General features: G+C 28.9%; 1 long non-coding RNA gene across 1 annotated transcript; it reads right to left on the reverse strand.

Annotated features, from left to right (window-relative positions):
- Nucleotides 1-158: 158 nt before the first annotated feature.
- On the reverse strand, nt 159-26420 carry LOC136986912 (uncharacterized). The gene is made up of 3 exons (XR_010882553.1): nt 26286-26420; nt 18974-19126; nt 159-238 (listed from the first exon to the last, which is right to left on the reverse strand). It is a non-coding gene; the product is annotated as an uncharacterized lncRNA (long non-coding RNA).
- Nucleotides 26421-26474: the final 54 nt, after the last annotated feature.

Here is a 26474-nt window from a genome sequence, read left to right on the forward strand (position 1 = left end):
ACGGATCATATGCACAAGCTTGTCGTTAATAATGACTTTATACAAACTTTTCGTTGATTATTCAGTTATATTTATGATCAGGAAATATAATTAAATTTCTTACTTCTTCAATACTTTGTCTAATAAGAAAAATAGCAATATATTCACTAGAGACGAACATAGATAAGAATAATCAATAATTTCCTTTTCTTTTCGGTTACGAATAAAATAACTTCTGTTTTTCTTGTTGGTGAGAATGCTAGAAATATAGAAACAGATCATAAAAAGAATAATTTCACTTTTTGAAAGGATAAAAGAACCAAATGGCATTGTGTATTATTATTATTATGTTGGGTTAAGTGAGATATACTCGGTTAACACCGGTGGCTGTGTACCATGCCGGACCAAAGTCAAGGCATGGTACACAGCCACCGGTGAAATTAAAGTAGTGTATCAGTGTGCGTGCCTGTATTCAGGAATTTTCTCACAATATGACATGTATTCAATATAGTGGCCTTCTGTAGTGTGATGTATGTGCTTCTATTCAATTGTAATGTGTCCAGTTTTTCATTGTTTGTAAATAATTTATTTTGTTGTTTTCGTAGTGTACATGTTTTGTATCGTTTGAGTCTACGTGCTTTGGCAGCAAGTTTTTGTTTTAGTGTATCAATGTATTCTGTAATGCGTGTGTTGTGATGTTCATGTTTTGTGTGTGTTTTTATTTTCTTGAAAATGTTTTTGAGCTGTTTCCTTAATTTAGGTGTTATGTTGTTTTTAGTGTATTGTGTCAGCCTGCCTAATTGCTGTCTAATGTCATTTATTTGTGTTCCTATTCGTCTCTGCCAGGCAGGCTTGTGATAGAATTTTGTTTTCTGTGTATTTGTCTGTGATTGTACTTTCAGTCCATGGTGTGTCACTACTGTGACTGCCCCAGCATAAACTAATGTATGAATGTCTGAGAGTGTAGAAATTGAATGAACGTAGTGTGGTAGTAAGTGAGTGTTTACATAATTTAGTGTTTTTTCTACTTCCTTTGACGTGTTGATTTTTGGTATTCGTGGTCGTTGTGTGGGATCTGTGTCTGTATATTCAGTGAGTGTTTCCTGAAATATAAGTGAGAGCGTATTAACTAAATCTATATCTATGTTATCAGTGATGACTGAGGAAGTGTTTGTAATATCAATAGTGGTAGTTGTTGTGTGTGTGCTGTAATCAGTGCTTGTTGCTGGATTATCCTGACAGGTTACGTGATCTTCATTAATGTTAAATGTTTCTGTCTCTTGATGTATTTGATCAGCAACCTGTTGTTTGATAACTTTAAGTGTTTTAGTGTTTATGAAACCGTGCCGGTGCTTATTCTGCAACTTGAACACAAACTATATGGTGTATTTTCTCGGACACATGGCAAATTTCATCACTAAGTTTTCCTCAGTTGATACGTGTATTAAGTTTTGTACACGTTTCGGGCTGTTGACGCCCCTCTTCAGCCAACTTTAAATCACAGATTTTTGCAAACATAAAATTGTTTTAAAACCTCTCTGTACATTAATTAATTTTTTATCATCTAGTCGATCTTTTTCATCGAGGCCAGAGATTCTGTTGTACAAACGAATTCTTATTGGTTTTGTTGCGTATGACTCTATTCATTTACATAGTGATGTGGTAGATGGGCCACCTCGTGGCAATCTTCTGTTTATAGGCATTAATTTTTATTTTAATATTTTACATAAAAATAATTTACTTTTTAGTTTATATAGAAATAATTTACTTAGTTCCAATTTATAATATGCTGAGCCAATTTTCGTTTATTTTTATACTAAAGTTTTTATTTATACATTTCTTATTTTTTATAATTTCAATGCTTTCTTTAAACTTTCTTTTATATGTTTCTTTTTCTTTGTGAAGGATTTCTACATTATCTTTATCTATTTTGCAACCGTTTAAAGTACAATGGTCATGAAAAACGGAACTGTACTTTAAACGGTTGCAAAATAGATAAAGATAATGTAGAAATCCTTCATAAAGAAAAAGAAACATATAAAAGAAAGTTTAAAGAAAGCATTGAAATTATAAAAAGTAAGAAATGTATAAATAAAAACTTTAGTATAAAAATAAACGAAAATTGGCTCAGCATATTATAAATTGGAACTAAGTAAATTATTTCTATATAAACTAAAAAGTAAATTATTTTTATGTAAAATATTAAAATAAAAATTAATGCCTATAAACAGAAGATTGCCACGAGGTGGCCCATCTACCACATCACTATGTAAATGAATAGAGTCATACGCAACAAAACCAATAAGAATTCGTTTGTACAACAGAATCTCTGGCCTCGATGAAAAAGATCGACTAGATGATAAAAAATTAATTAATGTACAGAGAGGTTTTAAAACAATTTTATGTTTGCAAAAATCTGTGATTTAAAGTTGGCTGAAGAGGGGCGTCAACAGCCCGAAACGTGTACAAAACTTAATACACGTATCAACTGAGGAAAACTTAGTGATGAAATTTGCCATGTGTCCGAGAAAATACACCATATAGTTTGTGTTCAAGTTGCAAAACTTTAAGTGTTGTTTGTGGGATAAGGTTGTTGTGTATAATTGTTCTTTTTTGATCAACAACTCTTTGTTCAGTAACAGTGAGGTGAGGATATTGTTGTGTGAATTTATGGTGTAGTTGTTGTCTGTATGCTGTCATGTTTGTTTCGAGTTTTGTGATGGTGTAATAAGTACGGATGATAAACTTCTTCATTTCCGTTGTCCATTTCATCCGTTGGCGTAGTTTTCCAGCCTTTGTGGTCTGTGGATGCATTACCACAGAAACACCAAGGCTAGGTTGGTTCCTCACATCTGTTGAGGGCATTGCAGTAGCCATGCTTGGGCCGGTGCTGCTTTCGCCACCGGTAACCAAGGGAGACTGTGGCCTATTTTTCAAACGTGAGCCTCTGCCTAACTCACGAACGCGGACCTTGTTAACCCGGGCGACGTCCGAGCCGGTATCACATTTAAATCTAGTTACTACCACGATACATATTTCCACAGAATGTGGGTGTGTGGTCACTCTTAGCTTCATTTCTCCCCATAGACCTCACTGGCAAGGGTGTCCCTTCCAGGAGCTTGTGCTCCAGCCTGCATTGCTCTATAGATCAGTAAAATTACTAGACTCTCCACCACGTCCAGGTGGTGACCACGGGAGAGTTGTTGTTGTTGTTGTTGTTGTTGTTGTTGTTGTTATTATTATTATTATTATTATTATAGTTATTGCTTTTTTCCTTATATTTTTAAATAAAATTTAAGGGTATGAGGAAATAAAATTTAGGGTAAAAAACAATCAACAAATCAACATAGTCCTGATTATCTGGCTTTCAATTATCCGGCTGCAGTTCGTTTCTGCATTTTTTTTTCTTTTTTTTTGTGCCATTAAAAGTTGCCCTTGATTAAAGCCCTTCCAGTTTAGAAAATCACGTACATTTCTAAACTGTATCAACACTGATATTTTCCTCTCCTGTATCTCTTCACTAGGAAATTCTACCTTTGAGTTATGGTCCCGTGAACTCCTTTAGCGCCCACCAGCGGACGGATGAATCATCACTGAACTGCCAGTGTTCAGTGGTGAAAACCACTGAACACTGACAGTTAGTAGTGGGTTCGTGCCTCGTCAACGAGCTGGCCATATAAAGTTTTCCGAGTTTTCTTCACGTTTGTAACATCTAAACAGGGACCAGTTTCCCATAAAGAACACCAGGGTGGCACTTCCCTCGGCAGATCGTCCATATGTCGCGTTGCCGTATATGAATAATACCAAACCACGAACCACTTTAGCAGTCTGGTGAAACATATGGACCTAAAACCCCTGAATTTATGAATTCATCCATGAATCCAAGGGATCCATGGATACCTTTATAATTTTTTCTTTTTTTATATGATTTTATTTCAAACCACGCAATTCAATTACTTTAGAATAAAATTACTTATTGTGACATCATCACAATGACGGGCTGCCATTTTAAATCATATTTTAATTATAAAAAATCACGTGACTTCCGGCCAAGATTGGAAGTTCGTATACAGGGGCTTCTGGCGCCTAAGTTTTCCATATCTGGTCTCGATTTTCATCCATCTAACTCCGTTCTCGAGATTAAGAAAGGACGAACGTTCTGATATGTCTTGGTTTAGTTCCTCATAAGCTAGCAAGCATATCGGGCAACGAGTTTTCTCCAGTAACGAACGGACGACAGTGGGAATCTATAGTTTTTCAATTTGAAAATTGTAGCCCTTAAAATAAAATTATTTCGTTTACTTACAGGAGGAAATTTTTACTTTTAACAGATTTAAACCGAAAGAATCGGATCTCAAACATATTTGAATAGAAAATTTACTGTAAACACTGTGTAAACGGAAATCGTACCGTATACCGAATATTTTTCCGGCTTGGCAGGTTTTCGTTTTAAACCGGTTCTTTCTTATTTTAACATAGAAAATCGCTCCGTTCCGAAAATTTTTTTCGTTTTAGGCAGAATTTTTTTTATTCACGTTCTGTTTTAAATAGGTTTTACTGTATATATACATACAGTAAAACTATATATATATAAATAGATTTTACATAAGAAGAAAATGTTGAATTTTCATTTTTAACTTTATCAAAATTTTAACTATCCGAATAATGAGAAGTGAAGAGAAGTGGAAGAGTGAAGTCGATAGAAAAATAAAATTCGATTTATACTCTGCACCATTAATCGAGTAAATGCATGTTGTGAAATCCAATTTAAATGAATTACTGATTTTCTAAACAAAAGGTGAACAATATGAATTGAATCTTTAGATTTTATTCAATTTATTTCACCATTTCATTTCTAGTTTCAATCATATTTTGTTTTATCCAATTCTTTCGTCATACAATTTTTTTTTCCCCGAAGCAAAAATTTCTTATGTAGAAAACAATTACACAATATGCTAATTGTACTCCTTACTACATTTTTTTTATAATATAAAATTATTATGAGTAATTTTTAAAAAATTTATACAGTAAAACCTATCTAAAACGGAAAGGGAAGGCGATTTTACTTGCTAAGAATTTTTCCGTTTTGGCAGGTTTCTGTTTAAAAATTCCATTTAGTCAGGTTATCTTATGCAATCGATACCCGAAAAGTCTTCTGCTTCCGCGTTAGACATGTTTCCGGTTTATATTAGTATTTTATAAACCGAAAATTTCCGTTTTAGAAAGGTTTTATTGTATAAATAAAAGAAATTTAATATATCTAATACGAAAGCTGTCTATACAATTAATAAAATTATAAGTTACACCTTTTTGTCATATAAAAATATAGCAAAAAAGGTGTAGTTTTTTGGGAGAATTTCTTGTCTAAAAATTACTCAACGTGCTAATTGTACTATTTACTACATTTTTCATAATAATTTTATAAATTAAATTTTATATTACAAAAAAATATAGTAAGACATACAATTAACTTATTGAGTAATTATTTTTATTAATACAGTAAAACCTGTCTAAAACGAATACTCTATAAAATGGAAAATCTCGATTTATAAACAGAGAATAATATAAACCAAAAACCCGTCTATCATGGAAGCAGAATACTTTTTTGAGTATCAATTGCATAACATAAACTGAATTTTACGGCCAAAACGGAAAACGTTAGCCATTATAATCGTGTTCCGTTTTAGACAGGTTTTACAGTAAAACCTGTCTAAAATGGAACGATATAATACTGGCTAGGATTTTCCGTTTTGGCAAGTTTCTGTTTAAAAATCCCGTTTTACTCAGGTTATCTTATGCAATAGATACTCAAAAAATGTATTCTGCTTCCACGATAAACAGGTTTCAGGTTTATATTGTTCTTGGTTTATAAACCGAAAATATAAACCGGTAAACCTGCCTAACGCGGAAGTAGATGACTTTTCGAGTATCGATTGTATAAGATAACCTGAATAAGTAGAATTTTTAAACAGAAACCTGCCAAAACGAAAAACTCTAGCCAGCATCATCGCTTTCCGTTTTAGACAGGCTTTACTGTATTAAATAAATAAGATAATCAACTAAATCTTTAAAAAAAATTGACTTTTAATATCAAGCTGTTATCAGGAAAAAAATTTATATAGAAAAATTATGATAACGTAATTCAAATGGACACCATAAATCGAAAGAAAAAACTTCGGTAAAAATAAAACTAGAAATGACATTTTATCATTCCTTTTGTTATTTGAAAAAGGAACAAAAATATAGGAAAAGAAAAGATTTTTCTATTTTAAATATTGATATTATAATAAAAACGAGCAAAACTATTGTGACAAATTCATAATGCCAGGCTGCGATTTTTAATTATAGTTTTAATTTATTGGGCTGTAATTAAAAAAAATTGTAAACACATAAATTACTGTCGTCCATCTGTCTGTCTTTCCTTAATCTCGAGAACAGCGTTGGATGAAAGCTGAAACTAAATATGGAAAGATTAGGGGCAGGAGACCCCGATTAACTATATTTTCCCCTGAAAGGAGTTAGATAGATGATCTGCATGACTCTATCGCTAGCGGAAAAGTATTATGTACAGGGGAAATACACTACTAATTTGAGGTGGAGAGCATATATTTTAAATTAAAAAAGTTATTAAAAATATGATTAAAAATTGCAACCCGGAATTGTGACGATGTCACAATAGATAATTGCTCGTTTAATTTAAAATATATGCTCTCGATCTGAAATTAGTAGAGTGTTGCCTCTGTACAGTATACTTTTCCTGATTACAGCAGTCATGCCTGTGTAACTCCATTCTGGGAGAAATTTTTGAATTGAAATCATTCGTATATAGTTAATCGGGCACTCCTGCCTCCAAGCTTTCCATATCTGGTCTCGACTTTCACCCAACACTGTTCTCGAGATTAAGGAAGGACAGACGGACGAACAGTCGGACGACAGTGAGAATTTATAAGTTTACAATTTTTTCAAGTGACATTAAACTTTCGGATTCATTTATATTATATTTTCCGAGTAAAAATATCTTTAGTATTTTTCAAACTGTAAAAAAAAAGAAAGATACAAAAATGATTTTCTCATTCTGACTAATTAACTTATAAAAAATTAAATAATAAGTATACAATACAAAAAATAATATCCAAAACCCTCCTTAAGATACGAGAAGATACTTCTAAGTGGTGAAGGGTTGGAGACACGACTACAACATGCTCTGGAGCTTTCCAAGAAACTCTGAAAGTGTTTCTAGTGAAGCGTGGAAAACAACGAGAAACTACAACGTTTAAGTTTCCTCTCTTGTTAGATTAGCAATTTTCAGGGAAGTCACATGTAACCTAATTACAAGATGCACTTTAATTATCATCGTAAGCTTATTCAGGGAGGGACAGAGGAAGCGTGCATCCCCCTTAACCAAAAATTAATAATTAATAAATATAATATGCACAGAATCATATTGTTGTTGTTGTATGTCTTTCGAATTTATCAAAAAACGCTGGAAACCTTGTTGTTGGATTTTCCCGGCATTCTTTACTTGTTTTCATCCCTAATAATTGTTACCATTACATTTGTCTTCGGATTGATTCGGGAGATATTAAGAGGATGGAGGCCATCTCTCCCGAACCAATGGTCCGATTTGCCTGAAAATTTCTAGAAACGTTTCTCCCTAATATACAAAGCTTCCTGTACTCTTTCAGACATTTTTGACAAAATGCACAAGAGTTATTAAGCTTCAAAGTGAATGAACAAAATCGTGCCCCCATATATATACAAACATCCATACATACAGAAAAATCCCAAACTTTTTTCTGCATTTCTCGATGTTTGAACGTCCCCTGACTCCAAAAATGTAAAAGTCTCGGGTATTATTTTTTACCAATAGCTATTCTTTCCCTCTGTTATATAATAGCAGGGAAAGTAATTTAGTATAAACCTATTCCTAATACCTGGGCATGCTATTGATCATTAGCATTATCTAATTCTAAGATATACTGATCTATCAATTTATTTTTTAAATAAAATTAATTAATTGAATTTCTGTGTTTACCTGATATATAATAACTTAATTATAAAGTAAGAATTAATGAACAATTTCATCTTATAGAAGTTTTATTTTTATTAATTTAATAGGGAAACAAAAATATATAATTACAAAAGTGCGTGCCTGATTGTACTTTGTCATATGTTATTAATTTAATTATATTTTAGTAATTCAAGATCATATTTATATTATAATTAACGAGATAAAAGAATATTCTTCGGATTTAAATTAAAATATTTATACTTTCTATTGATAAACAGAAAGAAAAAAAATATATTTGAAACTATTTTTAAATATGTAATTGTAAAAGTTGAGCTTATTAAATGAAAACAAATTAATATTAAATTATAAAAATTAATGTTAAATAATAAATATTTGTGTTTGTTTTGTTTGGTTTGTATATGGCAACTCGACACTGGATGCCTCCCGCGAGGACTTTCGATGGGAAACAGGCCCTGTTTAGATTGTCACAAACGTGAAGAAAACCAGGAAAATTCCACGTTGCCTATGGTTCAGTGGTTTTATCCACTCAGCCATTGGTAGGCACGCAAGATATTTTGATAATTTTGTAAACGAACTAAATCTATAAAGGAAGAAAATCTGAGCATGTAAAATATAAAATCGATTAATTAAAAAAAAAAAAATCAAAATCAATAGCGTAATTTTGAATTAATTTGTAAAATAACTCGTACTTTTGCTTTCAAAAAAATAATTTTACATTCTAAAATTTCATTAAAAATAACCGAAGAGGATGCAGCGATTTTTTAACGTTGTTTCGAGTTAATTAAATAGAATAATTGTGTCGTTCGTAGTGATAAATTCAAAACTTCGGAGAGAATTGTCTTAAAATTTATTATTATTTTTAAAATTTTTTCTGAAATCATTAATAACTGTGATCGTTATTTCGCTATAATTTTCAACAACTTATATAACTATTATCATTGTAATCAATCATATAAAAGTGTCTCAGCTACACGAAAACGTAAAAAAAGTGGAGGATATAATTAGATTTTCCAGGTTGTTACATCTATAATTTTCAATTATAAAAAATATTTAATTATATTATTTTCTCATAACAGCGTCAAGAAAAGTAGTTTTAAGTATGAAAAATACAAATAATTAGTTGTAAAACACTTGAATTTCAGGGCTTACAGAAAGTGGCTTTCTTTTTCTTTTATTTTTTAACTGTATGGACTCTAAGAGCAGTGGAGCGTTATCTTATGAGTAAAAAGGGAAGTTGCCTTCTCCCACCAACGGGAGACCCCAAACAGTGGCGTAGCTAGGATTCTCCGGGCCCGGTGCGGAACCAGATTTGTGGGCCCCCGAAAAAGTTTTTCGGATCTTTTTTTCGTGATTTTGGGGCCCCCATGGGCCTATCATTTTCCAGGGGTCCGGTGCGGACCGCACCTACCGCACCCCCCTAGCTACGCCACTGACCAAAATAAGAAAATATTTCCCTCGTAGAATATCACTGAAGTCGAAACTGTACACGGGCCCCCTAATTCAAATTTGTCTGCCCCCAAGAAGCTATAACGCGCCCCTGACTAAGACAGTCTTTTAAATCATATCCAGGTCTACAATGAGAGCGACCAGATGGTGAGAAACGGGCCCAATACTACTGCACGTAAAAAATTCCCGAGGAATTGCTCACCCGGATTCGATCCCGATCCTCCAGAGCACTTAACCTCCTCAGCCATTGCAGAAAAGGAGTAAAGCAAGTAACAGTCGTTAAACTGAAATCATTACGGTCCACTTCCAATAGATGATCTTACTATAGTGCGCGCAGCGAAAGAGTAAACATGAGTCAGCCTAAACTGGAAGGATCTATTTTAGATGAAAGGAGTGAAAGGAGACGTGATGTGGTGGGTAACGTTAAAATTAGAAGTACATAAAATTTATAAAAAATAAAACAATAAAATTACGATAAAGACGGCTTTAGAAATATAAGAAACAAAACAGCTGAAAGAGATCAGATCCCTGTGTCAACTCCCAAGAGTGTAGCCACATGTCTCCTTCCATCCCTTTCATCTGACATAGACCCTTCCAGCTCATGCTGACTCATGTCTACTCTTTCGGTGCTCGTACTATAGTTGATCTATTGATAAATTGTACACTTTTTTTTTCCCCACTTGAGAGAAAACCCTGCAAGCGCTGTTGATTTCAGAATATCTTCATATAAAAAATACTTATCTATAAAATGATATTTGTAATTAAATAAAATAAAGTGTTTATTCTGTTGAAGAGAATTTTGTTCATAACATTTATAATTTTCATGGGAATGTCAAAATTTTCAGAAATAAATCGAAACAACCGAGCTTAAGCGATAAAAAAAAAAAAATATTAATCAATGATTTGGTTAGTTGATCGGTTGGTTTGATGAAATAAGGCAACGTAACACATGGGCAATCTGCCAAGGCGGATGTCTCCCGGGAGAATTTCTATAGGGATACTAACCTCTATTTAGGTGTTAGACACATGAAGAAAACTTGGAAAACTCCACGCTGGTGAGGCACGTACCCGCGATCAATTAATTACCAGTGTTCAATAGTTTCATTCACTCAGCCAGTGGTGGGCCAATCAATAATTTGATAAACTTTTGGCAATAATTTAGACTTTTAAAATTTAAAAATAGTGAATTTGTGGATGTTTTCTGGAACAGAGCTTTTATTTACATAGCTACAATCTTTTAAATTGAAATAATTTATTAATAGGTGAGTGAAAATAAATAGGCCTATTTCCTCTATTCCATAATACTCTACACAGAACTTCTATGGAAATTTATGTACTCAATTTATTTAAACTTTGTTGAATCATAATATAATTTAGATTTAAAGTAAATGTCGCTGTATATCTTCAAAAAAGCCATTTCGTTTTACCTTGCATACGTAAATTCCAGTCGGGCTTTCTTGGTTTGATTTGTCCGCATTGATTTCAATGTCAATGATACACGTGTAAGTTGAGAATTCTGTTGAAATCAGAGCTGTAAAGTCGGTAGATTTTTACACGACTCCGACTCCGACCAGGGGCGGACTTGTTAACAAAGTAGGCCCGAAAATTCGGACGTAATCACGTGACCTCAGAATATTAGCATCAATAAATATTTGATATAATTCTAATAAAGATAGAACGTAGAAACTTTTTATTCCAAAGCTAAAATATTCCTCTAAGTCAGTGATTCTTAACAGTGGGCCTCGGCCCCCTGGGGTTCCATAAGAAGTTTGCCGGGGGCCGCCAAATTATGCAAAATTTCCTTCAGAATATAATAAAGAGAAAATTGATGTATAACCGAATATCGTATTGAAAAGTGAAATAAGAAAGATAAAGTTTTCCTATTTAGTTGTTTTTTATTTATTTTTTATTTCTTCCTACATACAACTTTGTTAGTACAGAAGAAATAAATGCAAATATGCTACTTACACCCCAGTATTTACTTTTATTCCAAAGCAATTCTAAGAAACTATTAATGCTTGGAATTTTAAAAATAATTAGGAAAAATAGTAGGCTTAGTAGTAGGCTTTGAAAATTTAAATATTTTTGCAAAAGATATGCAAAATCTTTATGACAAGTTGTGGGTGTTTTAGTTTTAGTTTAGTTTTAGCATCGGCTTTTGATCGATTTATTGAGATGTTTCTAATTTTATTTTTTGTTAAAAATTAATGAGTTTTCATGTTTAATTGTGAAGTTTGAATGTTATTTAAATAGATAATGAAATAATAAAGTTATGATTTACATTTATTATATAAAAAATAAAGCAATAATAAAAAAACAATTTATTATAGATATTTTAACAAATATAAACTATTATTAAAAAAAAATGGGGATCACAAAAAAATTATGAAATATTTGGTGGGCCGCGAGTATAAAAAGGTTAAGAACCACTGCTCTAAGTTATGAGTCAATAGGATAATTTTTACTTTTCTGTTGTTATAGGCCTATATAGCAGAGGAAAAGTGTAGCGATCGTTCAAAAAATGATCCCACCCCAAATTTTTGCATTTTTGGACTCAGGGCACCTCGAAATGTCGAGATATGCAAAAGATTCGGTTTTTTTTTTTTCTGTAGGTGTACGAATGTTAGACTGTATGGGAGGCACGATTTTGAATCGGAGTCGGATGATTTAACACAAGAGTTATTAAGCTTGAGAATGGTTGAACTAAATCCGTTGGTACACATTCTAACATCCGTTTGCACTTCTCACCGTTCGAGGCTTCCCGAGTCCAAAAGAGTAAAAATCTGAGAAAGTCATTTTTTGACTGATCGTCATTCTTTTCCTTTGTTATAGGCCTTACTGTATAACAGCCGGGAAAGTAATAATGACGACGATTCTGATTATTTTTAAAAAAATACAAAATAAAATGATTTTAAAAAATTAATTAAACATTAAAATTTGACACATTTACTGAATATATAAGTTCACATTTATTGACTTGTTTGATGATGGCATTGGTATTTGGTAAGCGTGTATGAATAAAAATAGTAAATACATTCTTATACAAATTAGTTTAATAAAAATGTTGTACAGTACATAATATACGAGTATATTGGGTAATATATAAGTAAACAGATACATTAAACTAAGTCAAGAATGAGAAATATAATATTTAAACTGGTAAAAATAAGGTTGCTTATTTTGCCATGTTGATTAATTTATTATTTTTCATCTCTGTTATAAACTGAATTACTCTTTACAAAAAAATCACTTCTATTAAGTCAGCATTCACTGAAGCTCTTAAATCATATTTAATAATTTTAAGAGCGGAAAATTGGTTGGTGGTAATGCTGTGACAATCAATGTTGTATTAATATTTTGGATAATGTCTGGATAGTGCAGTATTGCCGTTTTAACATCCAAACTTGAAGAGTGGTCAATGTGAATTATTATTTCCAGTGAGTAGTAAATATCATCTTCAAATCAAGGACGTATTAATTTTATCGTAATTTTCCCCACCCGAACTCAATTATTATGATGTAAAAGTTTATATCGTTTCTTCAAAAGGTCAAAATCGATAATTTTGGAACTAAAACATTCGTTATAGCCTATACTTTAAATAGGGAATCCTTCAGTACGTGTGAATTACCAAATGTAAGATTTCTCATTAGAAAGAATGTGTTACTACTACTACAAGTAATTCTTAATGTTCAAGTAACTTCATTCAGCACCATACTTGATTTAGTGCCAACTTCAGAGATGAACTAGTTGTGGCACTAAATCGAAGTATCTGACTGTATTTAACAACCCTTTACCTCTTAAATCTGTGGAATAGTTCCCGAGTTATACGCAAATATTCAATTTTATCTGCTCTGGGAACCAGAGATCAAATGCGAGCGAGCGATTCCTTAGGAAATCCAGGATGCGAATTTCTTTTTAATACAATCAGGATAAACAAAAGTATAGTCAATTCGCGCTATGATTGGTCAACATTTGTCACGACGAAAGTGCGTGGCCTACGGTCGTGACATATTCTATGACAAATTCGTGACGATGTTATCATACAGTACTATGCATTGATATTTTATGCTTAAATTTGTATATGTTACTGTGAGTTGGAATTTAGACACGTTTTCTTTATTTTGTTCTGGTTCTAAAAATGCTTTGTACCAAATACAAATCGTTTTTCTCTGGAAAGCAAAATAAAATTTCGCGTAAGTTAAATAACGAAATTTTATGAATATTTATAAATACAATATGTATACTGTATATTTTATAAACTAAAATTTTTATTACAACTAATAAGGATTTTTGTTGAAAAATATGGATTCAAACACCAAAACAGAATATGCTTAATACAAATCTTTTAATTGCAGATTTATTTGTTTACGGCAATATGATTCATGGGCGATCTGCCGAGGAGGATGTCTCCCGGGAGCACTTCCTATGATAAACTGGCCCCTATTTAGATGTTACTAACGCGAAGAAAACTGGAAAACTCTACATGGCCAGTCCTTTGTTGAGGGGCGAACCCACGACCAAGTGGTTTTATTCACTCGGTTACCGGTTGGCACCCTTTAATTACTGAATATTATATGCTTTAAATTTACAAATACAACACAAATTAATTGTATGCTGATAATGTAGCGGTAAGAGAACTTTATTCTAAAAGTTACAAGTAGATTTATGACTAATTTGGTTTATATAATTTATAATTACTTTGCGTCACGAGTAGGATTTAAAAACAAGCGAAATATTTTAAAGATAATTTACTTTTCAAGCGATCTGTATAAATCAATTAAAAAACCTAAATAAAATTATTTTACTAGAAATTTATAAAATGATAAATAAAAAGAGTTAAATAATAGAAATTTCTTCTGATTTATAAAATAAAAAAAAAAAAAAATGCTTTGAGCTTAATATTTTTAATAAATACAAGAAATTAAGTATTTTTTTCTTTTTAAAAATGTTTAAAATACTTCGGAAAATTAAATTAAACCTAAATGTATACACAGTAAACAGAAGACTTTCGATATAGTGAACGTTCGAAGAACTGAGCTAAATCATTCACCATATCAAGAATTCACTATGTACTATACACTGTGGTGCGTTATCCTATGGGCGAAAAGGAAATTGTCTGGGCCCAAACCGATTATTCAATCATTTATAAAAAAAAATATTTTCCCCAAAAATTCCCCGAAGAAATATATCTGAAGTCAACACTGTACAAGGGGCACACTAATTCGAACTTGCCTGGGCCCTCATGAAGCTTGGCACGTGGCACTTCATATACATAAAGAATAGCAAGGACCGAGTAAATTTTTCACTGTATATAAAGAATCTACTATATTGCCTTATCTTTACAGCTATTAAATGGAAAGATTTTAAAAATCGTTACATCAATTTTATATTTTCATCAGCCTCAATCTTAAAATCATTAATACAACATACATTTTAATACCACTTTCTAACAGCTTGTCATTCAAAAATATTCCAATACTTTAAATTTCTATGTAACAAAATAAATTTTTACGATCAGTTAATTTGTTACATATTAAAATATGCAAATCGTTAACTACAATTCAATTCACAAGCATCGAAATAATTTTATTTTTCAACATAGATAACGGGAATCGGTAAATTATTAAGATTAAAAAATGAATAAAAGGATAATATTCCGTAATCAGATTATTTAAAAGAAGTATCAATCGTTATCAGAGAGAAAAATTCTTCGAAGATGTATGGAAATTGTAAAATCTGTATGGAGAATAGCACTGAAGAAGAACGAAGAATAAATATAATGCCCCTTTACAATGCCAAGTCAAAATAAAATTCTGAATTTTATGCTTGTTTCGTGTGTGTGTTGGTCTTTTAGGATACTTTCTTTTAACATAGATATAGTTATTAAATTAGTTTTAAGATTAAAAAGGACAATATTCCACAAGGGCGAACACATATAAACTAAATGGAAGGCCTGGACTTAATTTTACTTGCAGGCTACTGTACATTTCGAACAGATAGAATTATCCGATTGGCATGCAGCTACGTCTTAAGCACATACATAAATGGTTGTAGATATGTCAAATAATGTCACCAGAGTTCCTTATAATCGCTACCCAGTATCCTATAAAAGATGTCCCAGAGGCTCATTTGCAAATTTTCAGTGTATTTGTTGTTTGAAGATCGTCGAATACCATGCAAGCCTGTGCGTTTTCGTTTGATGGAATACGTCAACGTAACACATGGGCGATTTGCAGTGGGAAGGAGGAGTTTCTGTCGGAAACTGACCTCTATTTAAATGTTACACACATTGAAGAAAATTCGAAAAACTACACGTGGCCAGGCCGTTGTTCAGGCCGTCAGTCCTTCGGGAGAGATGATCTGGAGCGGCAGTTGCAACATCTATGGTAAGGTGTTTGTATGCCTCCATCCATACTCGACGGCATCATTGCATGTATCTAGGCAAGAAGAGGTCCTGCGAGGCATTAAAGGTTCTTTTAAATTGTACTGTTGTTGCACAAAAACATCCTAACTTCTATCTAACTTCTTTTGCCAATAACTGTATTTCTTCCACATTTCTTCAGTGCTATTCTCTGCATAATCTCCGAACAATTTACTTTTCTCGTAGATAAGTTCCAGATTTGATTTGTGCTTGTTGATTTTTTAAAATTAAATTAAATTAATTTCAATATTATACATGAAAAATCATTTCTGAAACAATAAAAAAAATTTCCTCCACTCTTCTCTCAGGAATTATATTTAAGATAATTTTTTACTTTTCTTTAGGCAATTTTGGATATTATTGATAATTTATTCTAACTTTTTATTATTTATCTTAGTATTAAAAATAAATTCCATTTTAAATTGCCTTAAATTGAGAATTATAGGTAAATGTTCTTACTTTGAAGAACAAAAATATAAAGTGCACATCGATTTCTTCAGTAGGAAGTTGAAGAAAAACAAACTTTCTTCCTTTTCTTTTTATTTTCCTCTTGAAAATCTCGAAGTACATAAGATGAAGTTGGATGCCGTCAGATGGATACATTCTTGTTTTAGGAAATAGATTGAAAATCTCTTGAGACGAAGTATAGTTTTAGGTTGTTAGTTTTTGAAATTGGAAACCTTTATGAGCCGGGCTACCATATTGTAAAAAACGACAAAGGAAAATTCTGTGGTTTCTTGTAACAATTATTTTGTATTTTCATTCTCGTATCTCTTCTTAAAGAGAAATTTTTATACGCAGATCTCTCATAAAATATATGCTACTTTCTTTTATATCATATTTAATGATAAAGTAGAAAACAAACTACTTATAAAATAAAAAAATAACCTAAATGAAAAAATTCTGATTTCAGTTTTTAATTAGCAATTTTTCCCTTACAGAAATTCATAAAGAATGAGTAAAATTAATTTTTAATATGTACTTAAGTGACTCTTACATAAAAGTCTAGAAATTTTATATTTAATTATTCAAACCGTATGTAAATGTAAGATTAATTAGGTAATAATTCTCAAGATATCTTACATAATAACAAACTCTAATTTTATATTTCTAATATAAAATGTTGCAAGAACTGTACGTAACAACGTTATTGTGGTAAACTGGAGAATCTATAATTTAGAAATACTTTTTAAAAATGAATAAAAATTTATTTTAATTCAAGAATATTAAAGTAGAGATTCAGTTCATAGCATCGTAATTCGATTAAACTGTGTATAAAATTCCAAAAAAATTAATTTTTTTTAAAAGTTTGATCAAATCTGGATCAAATACACGTGATCAAAATTAATTTAGATCTGTATGTAAATCTAGATCAAATTTATTTCATTCAAAGATCAAAGATTTTGATCTTAGCAAGTTTTTGATCTGATCAAGATCTTCAAACAAATCTTCTGTAATCAAAAATGTTATGTTTAAAATTTATTTTCACAATTATATAATAAATTAAAAAATAATAAATTATACAGTACAGTCTATAATCAGTAAATAAAATTGTGAAATTTTCTAGATGTTTTTAAATAAATGAGATAACAAAATTAGATTTCCCTCTTATTTATTCCAAAATCACAAATAAACCAAATTTACTTCACATAATCTAATGAATAAAAATGTTTACTTATTTAATAATACAATTTAAGTTACCCAAATAATAAAAATGAATTCAATTACAGAACTTTATTTATAAAAAATAAAAGAAAAGTTACATTCCTTAAATTACAAATTAATATATTGGCAGGAGATATTCAACTTTTTATTGTAAATTATATCTCTTGTCAATATACTAACTTGCAATGTTCTGTGTGACATCAATTCATTACATTAGTTTCAATCTAAATTAATTAAATTTTTTAAAAATTGAGATTGATTATATTACAATTACATTTATAAACTTTCATTTTTTTAAATAAAATAATTAATGTATTTTATTAAAATATTTTAAATTTTATATTTATATTATATAAATATAATATTATATAAATATTTATATTAATTATTACTAATGATATTAACGAAATTGAGTATTTAATTTAATTATTAAGAAATTTATTATATAAATATAATAGCAATTTATAATAAAATTAAGCTTTTATTCAGTCATAATATATATAAAACCTTACATTAATTTTTAAACAGCAGCATTTCATAATAAAGTTAAAATATATATTAAATTATTTAAAAAATACCTAATTAAGGTAAAGAAAATTAATAAAAGCATTTTATATAAGAAAATTATGAAAAAAATTTAATTCTTTCATAATATATATATATATATATATATATATATATATATAAACATTAGACTACAGTAACAAATTATTTTATAAACCCATAATAGCATTGAATAATTATTAAAAAAATATTTTAAAAAATTAATATTTGACATATAAAAAAATAATTTCAAATGACATTAAAATATTTTAATTTTATTGATATTTTTTAATAATAATTAACAATAATTTTGTTGATTAAACTTGATTATTTTTATTAATTTAAATTTAAATAATGATGTAAATTGATGATGATTTCTGTGCTTCTTTTATTAAAGTTTTCTTTAACTTCATGTAATTTAAATAATAAAAATCGATTCCAATCAAGTTTACGCCAAACCATTTACATAAGTTGCATTATTTTCGAGCCGAATTATAAGGTAAATTATTTTATTTATCAAAAATATACGAAATTTTATCAATTTTTCAACTTTAAATACAGTATATATTTTTAATCGTATAAGTTTATCGCATTGTGTATTTGAATATTAATAATATGTAATTCTACTCGAAAATTTGAAAATTCCGCGATAAAATACGCGAAAAATTCCGCGTAAAGAATTTCTAATTCAGGAAGAGGAAGTATTCGGTCCAATCATATAAAAAAGCGGAGAATATGAATTCTCCATAGAGATCTGTCAATTGAGAAATTCGTTGTTTATTACTTCTTAATATAAATATATAATTTTAATAAAAATTTAAAATTTAAAAAATAATTTTTCTTATTATTTTTCTTATATATATATATATACATATTCTAATTCTTACCTGAGGAAAAGATCAGTTGCAGAAAACGTCCGCGAGGAAGAACTGTATACCTGTCAAATGTTTCTCAACGTTACTAAGGTACCGATTGCAACGACTCTAGTGGCAAGGGCGAGAATTGACCTACATCGATCTTTTTCAATTATAGATCGAAATCTGTGATTGGATCGTTTAAAAATTTGAAATGAAAAAAAACGAACTTTCTAACGGATTTTTATTTTAAATCAATTTTTTACATTTTTTATTATATTTATATAATTATAAAAATGTTCGAAGTATAATAATTAGTATTAACAATGTTTTAAATAGGAAAATTTTAAGGTTTCTTGTATTTGAAAAAAAATAAGCAGAATTTAATGTTTTTAACTTGTAAAAAAATATTTTAAAAAAATTTATGAGATTTTAGTCTATATTTCGAAGCAATAAATTTATTTTGGTAAAATATATCTTTATGGAGATCGATGATATCGACGTTCACCTGTCGTAACTCCAGATTTAAAATTATCGAATTTCAACTATTGATATTCACTTATTTCATCATTTAAAATCTATTTAAATTCAATAAAATTATTTATTTGTTTTTTATTATGTAACCATAATTATTTATATATTTCCTAACACAGTTTTGAAGGGGGAAATTATATATATTTGGTTAAAAGTAAGAAATTATTAAGTCTATGCCAAACATTTTGTGATTTAATAAAAAATGGAGGATAAAAAATAAATAAATAAAGTGAAACTTTTCCAATAAAAAATATTAAAAAATATATATTTCTGAGGATTTTATAAGAAATAATTTTTTGTTAATAAGAGTTTTGTTCAATCAATTTGTTAAAGGGATGTCGCCGCTTACACTGGAGTGGATTAAGCAGCTAAAGCGCTACAATCCCCCTAAAAGAGTAATTTTAATTAAAAAAAAAATTGATTTTAATGTTTTTATGTTTATAAAATATAAGAACATATATAATTACTGGATAATTTAACATTTATATATTATTTTGTACGAAACCTTACTCATGTCTACTGTACAGGCCATTTGAATAGAGTTTATTCTTTAAAATAATAAACTGTATATTCATGTAAATATTCTTAAACATTAGTTAAGGAGTTCTAGTAATGATTAAATATAAAAATGTACTCGATATTAGCAATTTTAATGGAAAAAAATTTAACAAAAAGTCATAAATGAATAGTAATAAGAAGAGGAAAAAAAATGATGTAACGAATAAAGAAAAACTATTTTACGATTTTTCTTATCCAGATCTTTATTTGTTCGACGTAAACACAGTCCTAATTAATTCGGATCAATGAAATTTCAATATATGACTTACGTGACATACATTTTACTTATATTTTACATAGAATTAATATTATACATATTGTTTTGTTTGTTTGTTTTGTTTATATACAATTTTATATTCAACAAAAATAAAATATAGTTCTAAACACTTCTAAAATGGTCATTTCACACCAAAATTAAATTACATTTCACTGCCATCTGACGATAATATCTGAAACTAATACGTCTTACTTTTTGTAATGATTAATTCTATATTGTAATAATTTGTCAATAAAAAAAATTCCACACAGAATAAATTTATTAATTTAAATTTATAAAAATTTAACATACAATTCAATTCGTGTTACGAAAGAAATAAGTTTTGTATAATTCATAAAATTGTTTTAAAAAATCGATTACTTTATGAAAAATGTTAAAAGTTTCTTTTATAAAGTAAAATATTTATAGATTAAGGAATATTTTTTTTTAAATGTTCTAAAAATAACTTTAAAGAAATCAAAATAAATTTATTTTATATTATTTCTGCCCTTAATTCTTTCAAAATTTCGATGTTTTTTTTTTCCGTTCTTTCAAGCTAGTGCGGTACTGTACATAACGATAGCTAATTTGTCTAGTATATTTTATATTATTATTATTATTATATACTGTAGAACCTGTGTAAACCGGAATCGCACAGTACCAAATACAGTAAAACCCGTATAAACCAGATTCGCATGGTATCGAATATTTTTTCAGGTTTAGCGGGTTTCCGTTTTGAACAGGTTTTACTGTATATTATATAAATAAATATTTAATTATATAATAAATACATAGGCCTAAATACGTTACTAGTTAGAATGGACGGAAAAACTGAAATAATTAATAATAATATATTAATTAAATATTATTAATTATTTAAGAATTTGAGTTTTTCTGCCTATTAAATCTAGTAGAGTGTAGAGTATATGAAAATTGAAAATTTTTAATTACCGTAGCTATTTGTATACAGTAAAACCTGTCCAAAACGGAACCTTAATAAAACGGAAACCTGATTAAACGGAAAAAAAATTATTAGGAAAGGAGCAATTTTCTGTGTTAAAATACACCTGTTCAAAACGGAAACCTGCCAAACAGAAAAAATATTCGGTACGTTACGAAGTCGGTTTACATAGGTTTCACTGTACCAGTATATGTGTAGAATATATTTTACATTACATCCTCTGTTAATTCTATATAATGTGGGGATTTTCCCTCTCGTTCAACGGGCGTCCGAAGAAAATTTTCCAGGAGGGGAGACAAATAATTACATCAATAAATTTTTATTTAATTACTTAATTTTGGGGGTTTTTCTCCACGAGTAGATTATAGAATACAGTACTGCATCAAAGTGTCCTATGGTCGAAGATGTAAGATTACAGTATATTCTGTATAAACCGGAATCGCACGGTACCGGTTTAGCAGGGATTCCGTTCTAAACAGGTTTCTTTAACTTAGAAAATCGCTCCTTTCCGAATAATTTTTTCCTCTTAGTCAGGTTTTACCGTACATATCTTAATCACTTTTACGATTATAATTGTAGGATTTATTACTCAATCCCAAGTGCCCCGTTTTCTCCCCTCTGCGGATGTTCACGTACATAACGTGCAATTTTTCTTAGTATCTGCAACTATTAAAATCAGAGAATTCAGTCGGCAGAAAGAAATCTGTTGGACAATTGGCAGTTAGCCAATAGTAACTCTTCTCTTCAATGAATTGTAAGAAATGGAATAGAAACTAGAAGCGAGACGAAGAAAAATAAAAAGGGGGGGGAAAGAAAAGGAAACACTTGGAATGTTTTCAATCTTCATTCAGACTTTGGGAGATTTATATTTAGTGTCTTTTTTAAGAAAACTTTTATGTTATATAAAATTTGTTTGTTCATTTCAAGGTCATAATTATCGATTTTGTAATTAATGATGCATAGAAAATGAGAAATTTATAAAATAAATATTATTTTTTTACAAAATAAAATTCGATTGTTATGTATTTTTTTTTAAATAGCAATTTATTAAATGTTAATTTATACACATACGGTAAAACCTGTGTAAACCGGACTCGAACATTTTTTCCGGGTTAGTGGGTTTCCGTTTTCAACACAGAAAATCGCTGTTTTTTTTTTTTTAAGAATTTTTCCTATTTAAGCAGGTTTTCGTTTTATTAAGGTTCCGTTTTAAACAGGTTTTACTGTATATGATTATATAACGAATAAACTTAATAAATATACTCGCCGTATAACTGTATCTGCATAGTTTTACAGCGAGTATATGCTTATATCTGTATAAGTAAAACTGTAAAGGTTTATCATTATTATTTATAAAATAAATATATTTTTTTAAAACAAAATAAAACTCAATTAACATAAAAATCATTTATTAAATGTTAATTTATAGTCTTTATAAAATTACATATAAAATATGCAAATAGAATAAAACCCATGTAAACCGGACTCGTACGGTACCGAATATTTTTCCCGTTTACGCAAGTTTCCGTTGTATTAAGGTTCCGTTTTGGATAGGTTTTACTGTAGTTATATAATGAATAAATTTAATAAATACTGTATGCTTATTATACGTGAAACTGTAAAGATTTATCATCAATTAAGCATTTAAAAAAAGCAAATTTTATAAATTAATTATATATCGATTAAATATAAGATATAAATTCTTTTTATATGAAATAAATAAAAATTTAAGAAAACAAATATATTATTTAAATCCCATTTTTATCCATGTTTATGAATAAAACAAAATTAAATTTGTAATGCAAATTAAATTCATATTATATATAAATTATTTATTAAAATAAATATACTAATTTTAGTAAATTATCAAATGTAAAATTAATATAATTAATTAACAACATTATATATATATATATATATATAAAGAAAAACTTAAAAAGAATATTGCAATTTTAAGAAATAATTTCTAGTCATGTTGCCCTTTTGGCATTCTACAAGGAAAGATAATGTAAAATTGCTGTAAGTGTTTAAATATCAACAAAAACATGTTTACGTCAATTTTACTTAAAATTTTAAAAGTTTATTTTAAAATAAGATCATTCTTTTACCCGGGGAAAAGAGATACGTTCTCTTTTATCCGGGTATTTCCTTTTTTGGAATGTAAAGTTTTTGTCCAGACGGATTTTTATAGGTATACAAAAAAGAAAAAAAAAAAACAAAAACAAGACTGAAAATATATGTATTATTATACTTTCTTCTTTTCATTATAAAACAAAACATGTTAACATTGAATATTTATATTATATTATTATTCTTATTATTATAAAACCCTTCTTAATGTACTTTTTTACTTTCCCGCTAATATATAACAGAGGGGAAAGCATGGCGATCGGTCAAAAATGACCCCAAGATTTTTACATTTTTGGCCTCAAGGGACCTTGAAACGTCGGGAAATGCATAAAAACTAGGGACTTTTCTGTATGTTCGGATGTTTGTGTGAATATCTATGAGGTCCACAGTTTTTTTTGTCGCCCACTTTGAAGCTTAATAACTCCCGTGTATTTTGTCCAAAATTTCTGAAACTTTGCAGTAAGCTTTATGTATTAGGGAGAAATTTTTCTAGAAATTTTCAGGAAAATCGGACCATTTGTTCGGGCGATCTTAAGATTACCAAGGAATAAAGAATGGCAGTAAAGTCTAATAACAACGTTGTTATGGTAATCCAAGATATGATTAAATTTATTTAGAAATTATTAAAATAATCAGTAATTTAAATTATTACGTAAACTAAACAATGCTAAATGACGTATATTATTTAACGGAAGATACTCAGATCGATTCGAATAAAATGAAATGCTATTGTTTCAGAGTTACTAAAAATACCATCTGGTTTAGTTTTTTAAGAATCTCATCACTGATTCGAAGTTAAAAAATATCATCCTATTACTGTAAATATATAAATTTATATCAAACTTTTATAATGAATAGCGTTGGGAGAAATGGAGATGAAATGGAAATGATGTCATCTCCATTTTCAAAATCGATTTTTTTTTTTTTTTAATATATGAAAGATGAAATAAGCAAATGACATTCATGTTTCGTGTACATATTTTATATAAATAATGAAATAAAAACAATTTTTTTTTGTGTTTTTTAGGAAAATTGCTTAATAGGATCAATGAATCCCGATGTTTTCTTAATTAGAAAAATCCGATTTTCATTGTAAGTACAGTGAAACCTATGTAAGCCGGACTCGTACAGTATCGGATGTTTTTCCTATTTGGCAGGTTTCCATTTTAAACAAGTGTTTTTTTTTGTTTTTTTTTTAAACGAAGAAAATCGCTGTGTTCCCAAGAATTTTTCCCGTTTAGGCAGGTTTCCGTTTTAGACAGGTTTTACTCTAAATAAATTATTCTGGATCAGCTTTTAATATCTACGTTGCTTTATTCATGTTAATTTAAATTTTTTTCTCCGATAAATTAAACAATTTATTTTGATACGAAATTTTTGACCATTGCATTTCACTTAATTAATCTTCCTCTTATAATCGAGTTCAAAATAGAATAAAAAAAAAAACTTCAATAAAAAAAAATTAAAATTATTATTTTCAGTTATTCTAATTCTGAATCCTGGACTTTACTTCTATTTAAAAAAGTTAAATGAAAGAAACGAAAGAAAAAAAAATTAATTTATTCTAAATGAATCGATTAAAACCATTACAAGCTTGAAAACTATTTAAGAATGGGCTATTAAATGGGCTAAGGAAACTATTTTTTATATATTTTATATAATGAAAAATTTTTTTTCCATTTCTATATTAATGGATCGAAGTTAAAATATTGATTTTACATTCTTGAAGTAGTTTTGACATATTAGGTTAATAGGTCTATACGATAAACAAGGAATATGTATCGATTAGTTAAAAACATTAACCGATCGATATTAATTAAAAATATATATAAAATAATGGCTTAGAAAAGTCAATAAATCCAAAGAAATTTTGTTTATTTAATTTATAAGTGTTAAACTTGTTCAAATTTTTAAAAATTATAGCTTCGAACATGACTAAAAAAAAGAAAGATAATTCAATATTAAAATGGAATTATTGAATTAAGGAACAGACTTAAATATTGTTTTAATGATTGCAAGATTAAAAATGCTTAAACAGAATAGATTTAAAAATTAAATTTTGTTTTTCTCTGCATTGATTTTTATTATCTAGACTTTGAAAACTGTCTATAACCTGCAGAGTACATGTAAATAATCTACATAATAAATCCCCATTCCTGTAGTGTTTACTTGCATTTAAATTTATTTTTATACATAAGGATTAATTTATTCTGATCATTAAAATTGGAAGCCGTATACATAAACAGAAAAATAGAGCTTGCCACAGTTTTATTGATCTTCAACATAATTTCAATATTTCATTAATAATGAAAAAGTTAACTGTGTCTTAAGTACTTATAATTCTACATTGCATTCATTAGTAAGTATACAACATGTATTAATTATATTTAAAATATTCTGTATTTATGGAAAATCGGTTTAAAAATAATATCAGTAAGTTATTACGTAATGAAGTTAAAGCAAAACACTGTAAAATTTATAATTTAATAAATTACTTTTTTAGATAATTTAATCCCGACAAAACTATATTTAGTAACTACATTATCAAAAGCTACAATGCCACTATGTGTAGGATCAATGTTCCTTATTGATCCGGCTGACAAAAACCTGCGTGCAAAATTACCTCACCGCACAAATAACGAGAATCAAATATAACCTACATGTTTATAATTTAAATATCCATTATTATAACATGAATAATTTCTTATAATTACCCTTTCTAATGATAATTTTTAATTTGTGTAGTTCGTTGTAACGGTGCTTAACAATTTATACTGTATTTATTAAAACACACAGTTAATTGTTTTATATACAACAACAGAGTCAAAATAGGTAAAATCATTTGGCATGCAGTTACATTACTCTGTATGTGTGTAATGAATTAATTTATATAAAGTTCGGCTTACCTGATCGAAGGCACCCTCATTCGGCCTTCGTTTTAGGGTACAAACGAAAAAAAAAAGTAAAATAAACGCAATTGACTTCTCTTTAATAACTCGGAACTTGAGGAAAAAAAAGGAAAAAAAAAACCGTGGAAAAAAATATTTTCCGCGAAAACGTCACACAGGGAACGCCTCCCTTCGGTTAAATAGTTT

This window comes from Centruroides vittatus, unplaced genomic scaffold, assembly GCF_030686945.1.
Source record: "Centruroides vittatus isolate TY-2023 unplaced genomic scaffold, ASM3068694v2 contig_1215, whole genome shotgun sequence".
NCBI lineage: Eukaryota > Metazoa > Arthropoda > Arachnida > Scorpiones > Buthidae > Centruroides > Centruroides vittatus.